General features: G+C 46.6%; 1 long non-coding RNA gene across 1 annotated transcript in view; it reads right to left on the minus strand.

The window, feature by feature from the left end:
* Window positions 1-2,663, minus strand: part of LOC135191868 (uncharacterized) — a 36,442-nt gene extending 33,779 nt beyond the window's left edge. The window contains exon 1 of the long non-coding RNA XR_010308874.1: window positions 2,558-2,663. This is a non-coding gene — a long non-coding RNA (uncharacterized LOC135191868). The remainder of the gene's footprint in view (window positions 1-2,557) is intronic.
* Window positions 2,664-12,438: the final 9,775 nt, after the last annotated feature.

Genomic DNA, 12,438 nt, shown 5'->3' on the forward strand with positions numbered 1-12,438 from the left:
AATCCTGCCTTGAACAGCTCCAGGGACGGCGACTCCACCACCTCCCCGGGCAGCCCATTCCAGTGTCCAATGACTCTCTCAGTGAAGAACTTTCTCCTCACCTCCAGCCTAAATCTCCCCTGGCACAGCCTGAGGCTGTGTCCTCTTGTTCTGGTGCTGGCCACCTGAGAGAAGACAGCAACCTCCTCCTGGCCACAACCACCCCTCAGGTAGTTGTAGACAGCAATAAGGTCTCCCTTGAGCCTCCTCTTCTCCAGGCTAACCAATCCCAGCTCCCTCAGCCTCTCCTCGTAGGGCTGTGCTCAAGGCCTCTCCCCAGCCTCGTCGCCCTTCTCTGGACACACTCAAGCATCTCAATGTCCCTCCTAAACTGGGGGGCCCAGAACTGAACACAGTACTCAAGGTGTGGTCTAACCAGTGCAGAGTACAGGGGCAGAATGACCTCCCTGCTCCTGCTGACCACACCATTCCTGATGCAGGCCAGTTTTATAAGTTACCTGCTCTCACATCAGGCACAGAATTGTCCTGAAAATGCAGGTGAATAATAGATTTGATAAACCATGTTGCTTTCACCTGGTAGAAACTGTGCAGGTTTGATTTGCATTTATTTGACATATCATTTGGGGGTGGGGGGTAAAAAAAATGAAAGGAAACCTTTAAAATGGCACAACATTTCATTTCAACATTTTCAAAAGGAATCTTTTGCATTTTTTATTTTGAAATGGCTTTTTTTTTTCCCATATCAAAATTGACCTCATTTGAAAATAAAGAGGATTCAAATGTATATAGAACATGTGGCTCTAGATGAGTACACACTTCAGTTATGCCAGTATGGAGCAAATCATAATAAAATAGGCACTCAGGTTGGGTGTAAGTTGAGCTAGAATTTTTTCCTCACATTTTTTTTTTACCCCAAATAGTAATATATTCTCATGAAAAACACAGCCCTTGAGTTGCACTGATCTCATCCAGCTTAATTTCACCCAAATGCAACAGTGGAATTAAGATACTTATATGCGAATATTCAAGACAAAGGTCTCTATAGGTGAGGTGAGCTTCCTCCAGCAGATTAAATGAATGCAGCCAACAGAATCTAGTAAGGTACTGAACACAACCTTGAATACACAGATACAGCTGATAGGACAAAAGACATCTCTAGTTCCATTGACCATGATGCCTGAGGAACACGTTCAAGGATTCAGCTGTAACCACACAGTAAGCACATAGAGCCATGTGAGATCATAGAATCATAGAATCAACCAGGTTGGAAGAGACCTCCAGCATCATCCAGTCCAACCTAGCACCCAGCCCTGGCCAGTCAACTAGACCATGAAACTAAGTGCCTCATCCAGACTTTTCTTGAAGACCTCCATGGATGTTGCCTCCACCACCTCCCTGGGCAGCCCATTCCAATGCCAATCACTCTCTCTGCCAGGAACTTCCTCCTAACATCCAGCCTAGACTTACCCCTGCACAACTTGAGACTGTGTCCCCTTGTTCTGTTGCTGGTTGCCTGACAGAAGAGACCAACCCCCACCTGGCTAAAGCCTCCCTTCAGGTAGCTGTAGCAATGAGGTTCCCCCTGAGCCTCCTCTTCTCCAGGCTAAACACCCCCAGCTCCCTCAGCCTCTACTCATAGGCTTTGTGTTCCAGGCCCCTCACCAGCTTTGTCACCCTTCTCTGGACACCTTCCAGCACCTCAACATCTCTCTTGAATTGAGTGGCCCAGAACTGCACACAGCACTCAAGGTGTGGCCTGAGCAGTGCTGAGTACAGGGGCAGAATAACCTCCCTTGTCCTACTGGCCACACTGTTCCTGATGCAGGCCAGGATGCCATTGGCTCTCTTGGCCACCTGGGCACACTGCTGCCTCATCTTCAGCCTACTCTACCAATACCCCCAGGTCCCTTTCTTCCCGGCTGCTCTCCAGCCACTCTGTCCCCAGCCTGTAGCACTGCTTGGGGTTGTTGTGGCCAAAGTGCAGAACCCTGCACTTGGCCTTGTTAAGTCTCATCCCATTGGCCTCTGCCCACCCATCCAGCCTGTCCAGGTCCCTCTGCAGGGCTCTCCTACCTTCCAACAGATCAACACCTGCTCCTAGCTTGGTGTCATCTGCAAACTTGCTGATGCTGGACTCAATCCCCTCATCCAGATCACCAATAAAGATATTGAACAGGACTGTGCCCAGCACTGATCCTTGGGGCACACCACTGGTGACAGCTGCCAACTGGATGTGGCACCATTCACCACCACTCTCTGGGCTCTGCTATCCAGCCAGTTCTTGACCCAGCACAGAGTGAATCTGCCCAAGCCATGAGCTGCCAGCTTGGCTAGGAGCTTCTTGTGGCAGACATTGTCAAAGGCTTTGCTGAAGTCCAGGTAGACTACATCCACAGCCTTCCCCACATTCACCAGGCAGGTAACCTGATCATAAAAGGAGATCAGGTTGGTGAGGCAGGACCTGCCCTTCCTAAACCCATGCTGGCTGGGCCTGATCCCTTGGCCATCCTGTAGGTGCTTTGTGATGGCACTCACATGACCTGTTCCATCACCTTACCTGGCACTGATGTCAGACTGACAGGACTGTAGTTTTCTGGTTCCTCCTTTTGACCCTTCTTGTGGATGGGGTTCCTCCTTTCCACCCTTCTTGTGAGCTACTTGCTAATTGTCTGCAAATAGGAAGAGAGAAGTGGGTTCACTTCTATAGTTAAAGCATCTATGCCAAATAACTTGCTCACTTAAAATAAAACTATTGTTTATAATGTCACTGGAAACAATTTCACTTGAGGAAGCCCAGGGAGTGTTCTAACTGGCACTTGGGGGATTCATGTTGCCAGCTCCAGGCATTCCAGTGAGATTCCTAAATTAGGAAGACTGTTTCCCTGGGCTGGTTGCATATTCCACAGAGAGAGAGCAAAAGGAACCAATCTCCCCAAACACTACCTAAATTTCAAACAGCAATCTATTCTGCAGGCTTTAGAGCCCTCTCATCCCCACAGATGATTAAAATCATTATTAAATTAGTTTTTGGTTGCTCTCATGTGGGTATTTAGGACCATATGAGATACCCTAGGGTACAGTGGCTATCAGATAGGAAGAACAGACCCTTCTGGAATGGCTGTGGGAGCCAGGCACAGCACCTCAGCTCCACACCTCAACTACACTAAGGTTTAAGCATCTTCCTACTTCACCTCACAATTAAGTTTATCTTTAATCACTCATGCATGTTGCAAACCACCTGGTTTAGCTCAGGTGTTGTAGAACCCTGATTAGCTTGCCATGGGAACGTGGTCAAGGCCCTCACATAGATCAGTGTGATCAAGGCAATGCCACATGGACTCCAGACGATTCAATGTGAACTACGCCAGAGACCCTTATTGATCATTCAAATACCCTCAGGGCCACAAGGTACATGCCTACACATTAGCATAATTAGTCAAGGACAACCCACTCCATCAGCATAAACCACGCCTTGTTGTCCTCATTAACCAGGTGTCCATTATCTATCCCTTCTGAGGTAAGTTAGCCAGCAGCTGGTGGGAATCAAGGTCAGCATCCATCTGTTATTATCCTTCTTCACTCCCTTCCCACATCCTTCTTCACTCTGCATTCCCACACATGCACACTGAAAAGGACCTCAGTTTTGAGACTAAGCATTTATTGAGTGTCTAAAGCTCTGTAGCAACTGAGGATTAGGCAGACAGGTGATGCTCAGGAGACAGCCTCTTGGAAAAGCTCAGCTTATTCTGGTCTGGCAGAAATTCTATGGGAAGCCAAATGTCTCTCTTGCCAGAAAGGCTTTCTGGTGGCAGCCAAGAAAAAAAGGCAATGCAACGATTTAATGGTAATATCTGAAATTCACTTCACTGTGTTTGGACCTGTTAACCTCCACAATTGCCTCTCCCTTGTCTGGACTGAACAATCCCCCTGATGTGACTTCGGAGGTCCTTGAGATGTGCACCATATTTGGGACAAAAAAATGCTATTGTCATACAAATGATGCTGTGCAGGCTACACTAAAAAATAATGAATGAAAAAAAAAAAAACAGATTAGATTCTGTGAGATCCCTTCCTTGCAGGAACAATGTATTGTAAAGGAGATTTGCTTCATTTCCTTCAAAATCCCTCAGATAATGCAGGACAACTCTTTTCAATGGTTCCCACTCTAAGCACTGCGTGTCTAAGTAAATGGGAACATGGTACACTTCAGAAACCACTGTAAAGAATTACTGTTTATCAGGGTAAGGAAGGGTAGTCTTGAGACCTGATTATGCCTACCCATCCAAATGCATTGAAATCTCTCTTTGGTTTCACATTCCTCACGTAGCACAACTTGACATCTGTGCAAAAACTGTCCCTCTGAACAAAAAAATATGGCTCCCACTGCAGCTAAAAGGGCCTGGGCTTGTTGCTAATGGAACTTTGGCCACATATTTATCTGTCCTTCAGGGCAGTTTGCAGTTATTGTTGTTTTTAAAGTTCCCACAGGAAATCTCAGCGGTTGTATCTGCAGTTGGAGGGTCCTGTAAAAGGTGGGGGGCGTGTTTCAAGGCCAAGGGAGTTATTCAGAATGCAGACTTGTAAACGAGAGCAGTTATTTGCTCAGAACAATGGAGCACAGGCAACAAAAGCCAGGAAGCACATGGGCAGCGAGAGGGCGAGGTGCCAGCTCTGTGTGCTCGCTGCCTGTCTCTCTCAGTCAGTGACACTAATGGGCAATGAGGACAGTTAGCATCACACAGTGTACAGGGTTAACACTCACAGTATCACAGTACCACAGTATCACCAAGGTTGGAAGAGACCTCATAGATCATCAAGTCCAACCCTTTACCACAGAGCTCAAGGCCAGACCATGGCACCAAGTGCCATGTCCAATCCTGTCTTGAACAGCTCCAGGGACGGCGACTCCACCACCTCCCCAGGCAGCCCATTCCAGTAGCCAATGACTCTCCCAGTGAAGAACTTTCTCCTCACCTCAAGCCTAAATTTCCCTGAACCTGACCCTAGGTGGTCTTGACCACTCCCCAGGTGATGGTTAGCCCAGTCCCCCTTCCTGCCCTATAAAAGCAGGAGGACTTCCTGCTCCTCTCTCTCTGCATCCCACTATTACCACCTGTTCCTGCTCTCTCTTTGTTCTACCACCATGTTCACCCATGAGGGGGACCAAGCCATCACAATTGGGTTGTAGTTGTACATTTTGCATTTGCTATTTTCCCCTTCCCTACCCTTTCTAACTTCCCTACCTCAGATACCTCTTTTAAGTTATTGTTAAACTTCTCTCTTTTTAACTTCCAAATTGAGTGAGATTGGTTTATTTGGGTGTGCTTACTTCTCTCTCTCTCCATCTAATCCCTTTCTTTTGGGAAAGAAGGGGAAGAGGGAAGGGCACTTTATAAAGCTGTTATTGGTTCTATCAAATTTAGCTGAGTCTCTGGAAATTTAACTTAGACCCAAGACACACAGGCCCTGAGTGCTGCAGAGCTCTTTGCGTGGACCATCCTGGGGTTTGTCTGCTTGCCATAGCTCATAGAAATATGACAGTGTGGATATGTGGAATGCTGTGTCCAGTTTTGGGTTCCCCAGTTCCAGAGAGACAGAGACCTGCTGAAAAAGGTCCAGTGGAGAGCCATGAGCATGATTTGGGGACTTGAGCATCTCTCACAGGATCACAGGATGTTAGGGGTTGGAAGGGACCCAAGGAGATTATCGAGTCCAACCCCCCTGCCAGAGCAGGACAATACTACCTAACACAGATCACAGAGGAACACATCCAGACAGGCCTTGAAAGTCGCTCCATCATTTTTCCAGGGATGGAAGTGAGGCTGACTGGTCTACAGTTTCCTGGAACCTCTTTCTTGCCCTTGCCTTTCTTGCCCTCTCCTACAAAGAGAGACTGAGAAACCTGGAGCTGTTTAGTCTAGAGAAAAGAAGGCTGAGAGGAGATCTGATCGATGTATACACATATCTGAGGGGTGGATGGGGACAATTTTTTTCCAATGGTCAGCAGCAATAAACAAGGAGCAAGAGCTACAAACTGGAACAGAGAAGGTTTCACCCCAACATGAGGAGAATCTTCTTTACAGTGAGGGTGACAGAGCACTGGAACAGGCTGCCCAGAGAGGTTGTGGAGTCTCCTTCCCTGGAGACTTTCAAAACCAGCCTGGATGCGTTCCTGTGCAAACTACACTAGGTGGTCCTGCTGTGGCAGGGAGGTTAGACCTGATGATCCCTGCAGGTCCCTTCCAACCTCTGAAATTCTGTGATGCTGTGACATGTCACCTTGCACTTGGACCTCTGCTCTAGCCTTAAGTATGTGGCACAGATTCTGACTGTTGTTATTTATTCACAGAATCACAGGATGTCAGGGGCTGGAAAGCACCTTGGAAGATCATCTAGGAGAAGGATCACCTATACCATCATCTCTTCAACATTAGAACTACCATTGGAATGGGCTGCCCAGGCAGGTGGTGGAGTCACCATCCCTGGAGGTGTTCAAGGAAAAGTCTGGATGAGGCACTTAGTGCCATGGTCTAGTTGAGTGGCTAGGGCTGGGTGCTAGGTTGGACTGGCTGATCTTGGCAGTCTCTTCCAACCTGGTTGATTCTATGATTCTACCACAGTCACAACAATTTCCATTAAAGGATGACAACAATGGATTTTCCTAAACAGCTTTTCCATCCTGTGAAACCTCACAAACATTCACAGAACACAGCCTTGAGAGATTTGCATCTGTTTCAGGTAGAGAAATATGCTGGTGACAATTCCCTGGTCAGTTGTGTGGTGAAATCAGTTGTTCACCATGCTAAGGAGCAGGCTGCAAACACTGCTGATCTCCTTACACACAAAAAGCAGGTATTGAAATGATGAATTCAGCTCTGCTTCCTAAAGATTCCCCACCACACAAAGCAGAGCAATGTAATTGTTAAGAATGGAGGGGTACATCCTCAGAACGCTTTGCTCAGCAGTTTATTCTCCTGACTCTGATTAAAGTTAATGGGAGTCGAGCAGCTGAAACCCCATGGATTGCACATGGTTTGATGACACAATACAGCTGCAAACCGAGGCAGGATTGTGAAAAATCAGGTACAAAATGGCAATTTTTGCTCCATTTAACCATCATCTCTTTTCCAGCTCTCAGCACATTAACACTTTTCTGCTGAGCATGTCTCCAGTGTCTAAAACACACACAGTATCACAGTATCACAATATCACAGTATCATCAGGGTTGGAAGAGACCTCACAGATCACCAAGTCCAACCCTTTACCACAGAGCTCAAGGCCAGACCATGGCACCAAGTGCCACGTCCAATCCTGCCTTGAACAGCTCCAGGGACGGCGACTCCACCACCTCCCCGGGCAGCCCATTCCAGTGTCCAATGACTCTCTCAGTGAAGAACTTTCTCCTCACCTCCAGCCTAAATCTCCCCTGGCACAGCCTGAGGCTGTGTCCTCTTGTTCTGGTGCTGGCCACCTGAGAGAAGAGAGCAACCTCCTCCTGGCCACAACCACCCCTCAGGTAGTTGTAGACAGCAATAAGGTCTCTCCTGAGCCTCCTCTTCTCCAGGCTAACCAATCCCAGCTCCCTCAGCCTCTCCTCGTAGGGCTGTGCTCAAGGCCTCTCACCAGCCTCGTCGCCCTTCTCTGGACACGCTCAAGCATCTCAATGTCCCTCCTAAACTGGGGGGCCCAGAACTGAACACAGCACTCAAGGTGTGGTCTAACCAGTGCAGAGTACAGGGGCAGAATGACCTCCCTGCTCCTGCTGACCACACCATTCCTGATGCAGGCCAGGATGCCACTGGCTCTCTTGGCCACCTGGGCACACTGCTGGCTCATGTTCAGGTGGGTATCAATCAGCACCCCCAGATCCCTCTCTGTCTGGCTGCTCTCCAGCCACCTCGACCCCAGCCTGTGTCTCTGCATGGGGTTGTTGTGGCCAAAGTGCAGCACCCTGCACTTCGAGCTATTGAAACTAACCCTGTCCCAGCTGTAAAACCAAGACCCTTGTCAATACAACCACTACTACCTATGGCAACACCTGTCTTGTGCCTAAAAGTAAGGGTTTTCACAACGTTTTCACCATGTTGCAGGCTTCTAATAATTCCTCACCCAGATACATGAAGGATTAACCCCTTGGGAATGCTCCACAGGTGCAACTGCTAAACCCTGCCCAGTGCATTGTTCAATGCACAGCATTTTGAATCATGTGAAATAACCTTGTGCAATTTACGGGTACAAAATCATTCTTGACCAAAAGTACATTGTGAACATAGTTTTACAAGCTGTCAACACATGATAAAAGCTTACTTGATGCAGTATTTTAATGCCAGGAAATTTTGATTAGGATTTGTCTCTCTTGAAAACGGTAGGTCCAGAAACTTTTTGGATTGTCCTTGTCATTTGTTCATCCCCCAAATCCTTTCAAAGTCACACCTTCAAAAGCCTGGTTTGTCTCATAGGGATGTTTTGGTAACATGCTTATGATTGCAGCTTTCTCTTTTATTCTATTCATATCTGCAGACTACCCTGGACATCCTTGGACCCCCTGTCCAAAATTTCACCACAGGTTGGCAGCAGAAAAACTTCTAGGTCATGTTTTTCAGATATATTTCATATGTAAAAAAAATTCTACCCAAGATCTGTATTTTAGATGCCAAAAATTATATCCATGACCTGCCTGTGAGTTATATAATTCCCCATGCTGGAAGCTGAAGCTATGCACTAAGATCAATACTCCCATGCGAAGAGAGACTGAGAAACCTGGGGCTATGTAGTCTGGAGGAGAGAGGCCTGAGAGGAGATCTGATCAATGTATACAAATATCTGAGGGGTGGATGGGATCACGTTGCTCTGATCAGCAGCAATAAGACAAGGAGCAACAGCTACAAACTGGAATATAGAAGGCTTCACAGTATCACAGTATCACCAAGGTTGGAAGAGACCGCATATATCATCAAGTCCAACCCTTTACCACAGAGCTCACCTCAACATGAGGAGAATCTTTGTTACAGTGAGGGTGAGAGGGTGACAGAGCACTGGAACAGGCTGCCCAGAGTGGTTGTGGAGTCTCCTTCCCTGGAGACTTTCAAAACCTGCCTGGATGCATTCCTGTGCAAACTACCCTAGGGGATCCTGCCTTGGCAGGGGGGTTGGAATAGATGATCTCTGCAGGTCCCTTCCAACCTCTGAAATTCTGTGATTCTGTGATAAGTTATGATGATAGGGGACTGAGCTGCACTAGTGATCATCTGCATGGTGCTTCCTCACTTCCTAGTTCTGCTCTGAACATCTCTACCCAGATTTATTCAGGACTTAGCTGTGAAAGAATGGTGAGCTCTCACCAGTATGGACTAGTGTCGGACTGTGGCACTTGAACTCAGCTCTATTTCAGATATAATCATAGAATCAACAAGGTTGGAAGAGACCTCCAAGATCATCCAGTCCAACCTAGCACCCAGCCCTAGCTAAGCAACCAGACCATGGCACTAAGTGCCTCATCCAGTTTTTTTCTTGAACACCTCCAGGGATGGTGACTCCACCAACTCCCTGGGCAGCCCATTCCAATGCCAATCACTCTCTCTGACAACAACTTCCTCCTAACATCCAGCCTAGACTTCCCCCAGCACAACTGAGACTGTGTCCCCTTGTTCTATTGGTGGTTGCCTGGGAGAAGAGATCAACCCCCACCTGGCTACAACCTCCCTTCAGGTAGTTGTAGACTTGCTATGTAGACAGTGACAGTTGTTTTCCTGAGGGTCACAAAAAATGGATTTCTGTGATCTGCTTATGAATCCACAATTCTGTTCCCAGGAGACGAATCTGTGCACTTAGAAATGAATGTAACTGTGTTAAAATGCTTTCAGGAAAGCCACTTAGCAACAGAAAGAAGCCCTTGCTCGTATTTCTCCATATGGATACATGAAGATTCAACACTGGATAAAACTAAAAATGAACAGGCCATTCTTGTGTCTTGAAGTTCTTATGCTGTCACCACTACCCCCAATTCTGGATATCTCTTTAGAATAAGATAAAAAAAATTCCATCTTCCTCAAGCCTGACTCCATGCCTATAGCTACACCTCTGAATCTCCCTAGTCCACTCCTCTTACTGCCAATAAAAAGGGAAAGGCAGAAATTAGTCTGAGCTAGGGAAAAAATACTTCCCGTTTTCCACAGAGAACAGACACACAGTTAAAGCCCTCAGGCTCTCAATAAGAAGACTTCAAAGAATCACTTCCAAAACATAATCCAGTTCCCAAAGATTTGAACTAAGAAACCCCTGTAGGAGCTGGCAACGCTAGAAGCAGTACCAATCCCCATCCCTCTTCCTGTCCTGCATGGCAGGGCACAGTGCAAAGCTGCACAGACTGCACCTCGAAGTTTTCAAGGCAGCCAGGTTGCTAGAAGGGGAAAGATGCCAGAAGTCAGCAGAGAGACAAAAGCCCAGATGTATGCACTTCTCCTGACTTACAGCAACCTGACTGTACCCCAGTCTGCAAAGCTGCAGATTCCTCAAGGGTAAGGAAGCTATAAAAGGAAAGCTTTGCAGATAAAGAGATCTTTCACAACTTCCAGCTGACTTTTTCTCCTTCTTCTTCATTTATAAAGGCATAGAATGCAGCACAAATATGAGGAGTGTTATTATATTTCTTCACATCGAGGTTTCCATGCTAAATTACCGTTAGTGAAAGGCTCTATGGGCCTCCAGATAAAAGTCACTATATGAGGAGCTAAACATTATTATTCCCCCTTAAAAAGCCAAACGAATCTCTCCCTGCTTTGAGACACACCAAGAAGGGAGATGCAGAAAATGTTCAATCAAGGTGCATTTGATCATTCCAAACTTTCCTGAGTTGCATCTTTAACGTCACGATTTCTTGGGGGTGTTTTTCATCACAATAAAACGATTCAGCAGAGGATGTTTCCATTCAAAATGCTTCAAATTGCTTTCCTGTCAAATGTATAAAGCGTCCTGCATTATGCATAAGAAGGATTTGTACCTCAGCTTTGCTAACATAAACAGTATTTCCAGCATAGGCAACTCATAGAACAGGTTGATGCTTCGGGGGGGGCTGTTCATAATACAGATGGTAACGATCTGTGCGGTTTGTGTAGGTGCCTCCTGCACAAGCATCGAGAGCCTCAGCTCTTTTATGCCAGTCTTACAAACATTGATATTTCATTGCCAGGGCAGTGGCAGCAAGCCTACAGCAACTCAGCCTTTCCAGTCTTCTTTGACCCACCCTGATTACAGACCAGGAGACAACTAAGGTGCACAGATGCACATCAAATTGCTCAAGAAACCGGTAGATTAACAAATCCAATGCTCACTAACTAAAGGCACAAAAGCCATGCCCACACCCACCACAGTGCAGAAGGAGGTTTGTTAGGTACTTCTGAACAAGCTGGGTCATTTCTGTGGCACGGTGCTTGCACTGTGGAAGCGAGTCAGTCACGTTAGCATAGCCTGCTAGTCAAGTGCTCGTGTTAGCATCATGCTAAAACAGCTATCCTGTTTTTCAGCTAAAGGAAGCTGTCTATACTGCCAAATGAAAGATGGAAAGAAGATTTTTGTTTGTGCTCCAATGGGCACTTGCAACTTGACATCATCTCAGCTTAGTGACTCAAGTGTAGCTGTAAGGAATTGTACTGCAGGGCACAGACACATATCCTTGGTTCCCTCAAGTGATACAGTGAGAGACCTGAGCTTCTGAGAGGAGGATACAGAACAACTGACTCACTGAGCCAGCCAGAAGGAAATGCCAAAGACTGACAATCCCTAGTTAGTTGCCATTGCAATGCCAGGAGTCAGAGCCAAACCCTATGCAAATCCACCTAGCCCTCAATTCTCATTACAGCACCAGCAGGGAATATTGCACAAGCTGGGTTGTGGCATTTGGGGGCAAAGTCTCCATCCCTCCACTGAAAACTGTATTACCATGTAGGCAGGAATGTAATATCCTTGGAGCATGAGATAATAACAGCCCAACTTCTGTGCCTCTGGCAAAGAAGTCCCAGGACTGGCTCTTGTCCATTTGACAGCTTCTGCATCTCTCAGGCATGCTGTTCATGACCATTAGAGGCAGGAGGCAGGCCATGGGGCTCTCCATGTTCAGGGAATTCACTTGGGTTAAGATATTAGTGTTCTTGGTTGTTTTTTTTCCTCTTCCTGTTTTCTTAGTGTTTTCTTTTCAAAACAGATGGGGACCAAATTCATCAGCAACAGAGAAGGTGGTCCCAGTTCAAAGTGTTCTATGTGCGTCTTCTCAATGATGGTGAAAGGAGAGAGGAACACAAATTTGATAAGACTGAGAAAATATGAAGTAGGAGGGAAGGAGGTTTTCTTTAGCTAGAAGAGACACTGTAGATATATAAGAAGCATTTTCCAATAGGCAAATGGTTCTTACACAGATGAGAATTAACTGCATTTTGAACCAGG

Source organism: Pogoniulus pusillus, chromosome 3, assembly GCF_015220805.1.
Source record: "Pogoniulus pusillus isolate bPogPus1 chromosome 3, bPogPus1.pri, whole genome shotgun sequence".
Lineage (NCBI taxonomy): Eukaryota > Metazoa > Chordata > Aves > Piciformes > Lybiidae > Pogoniulus > Pogoniulus pusillus.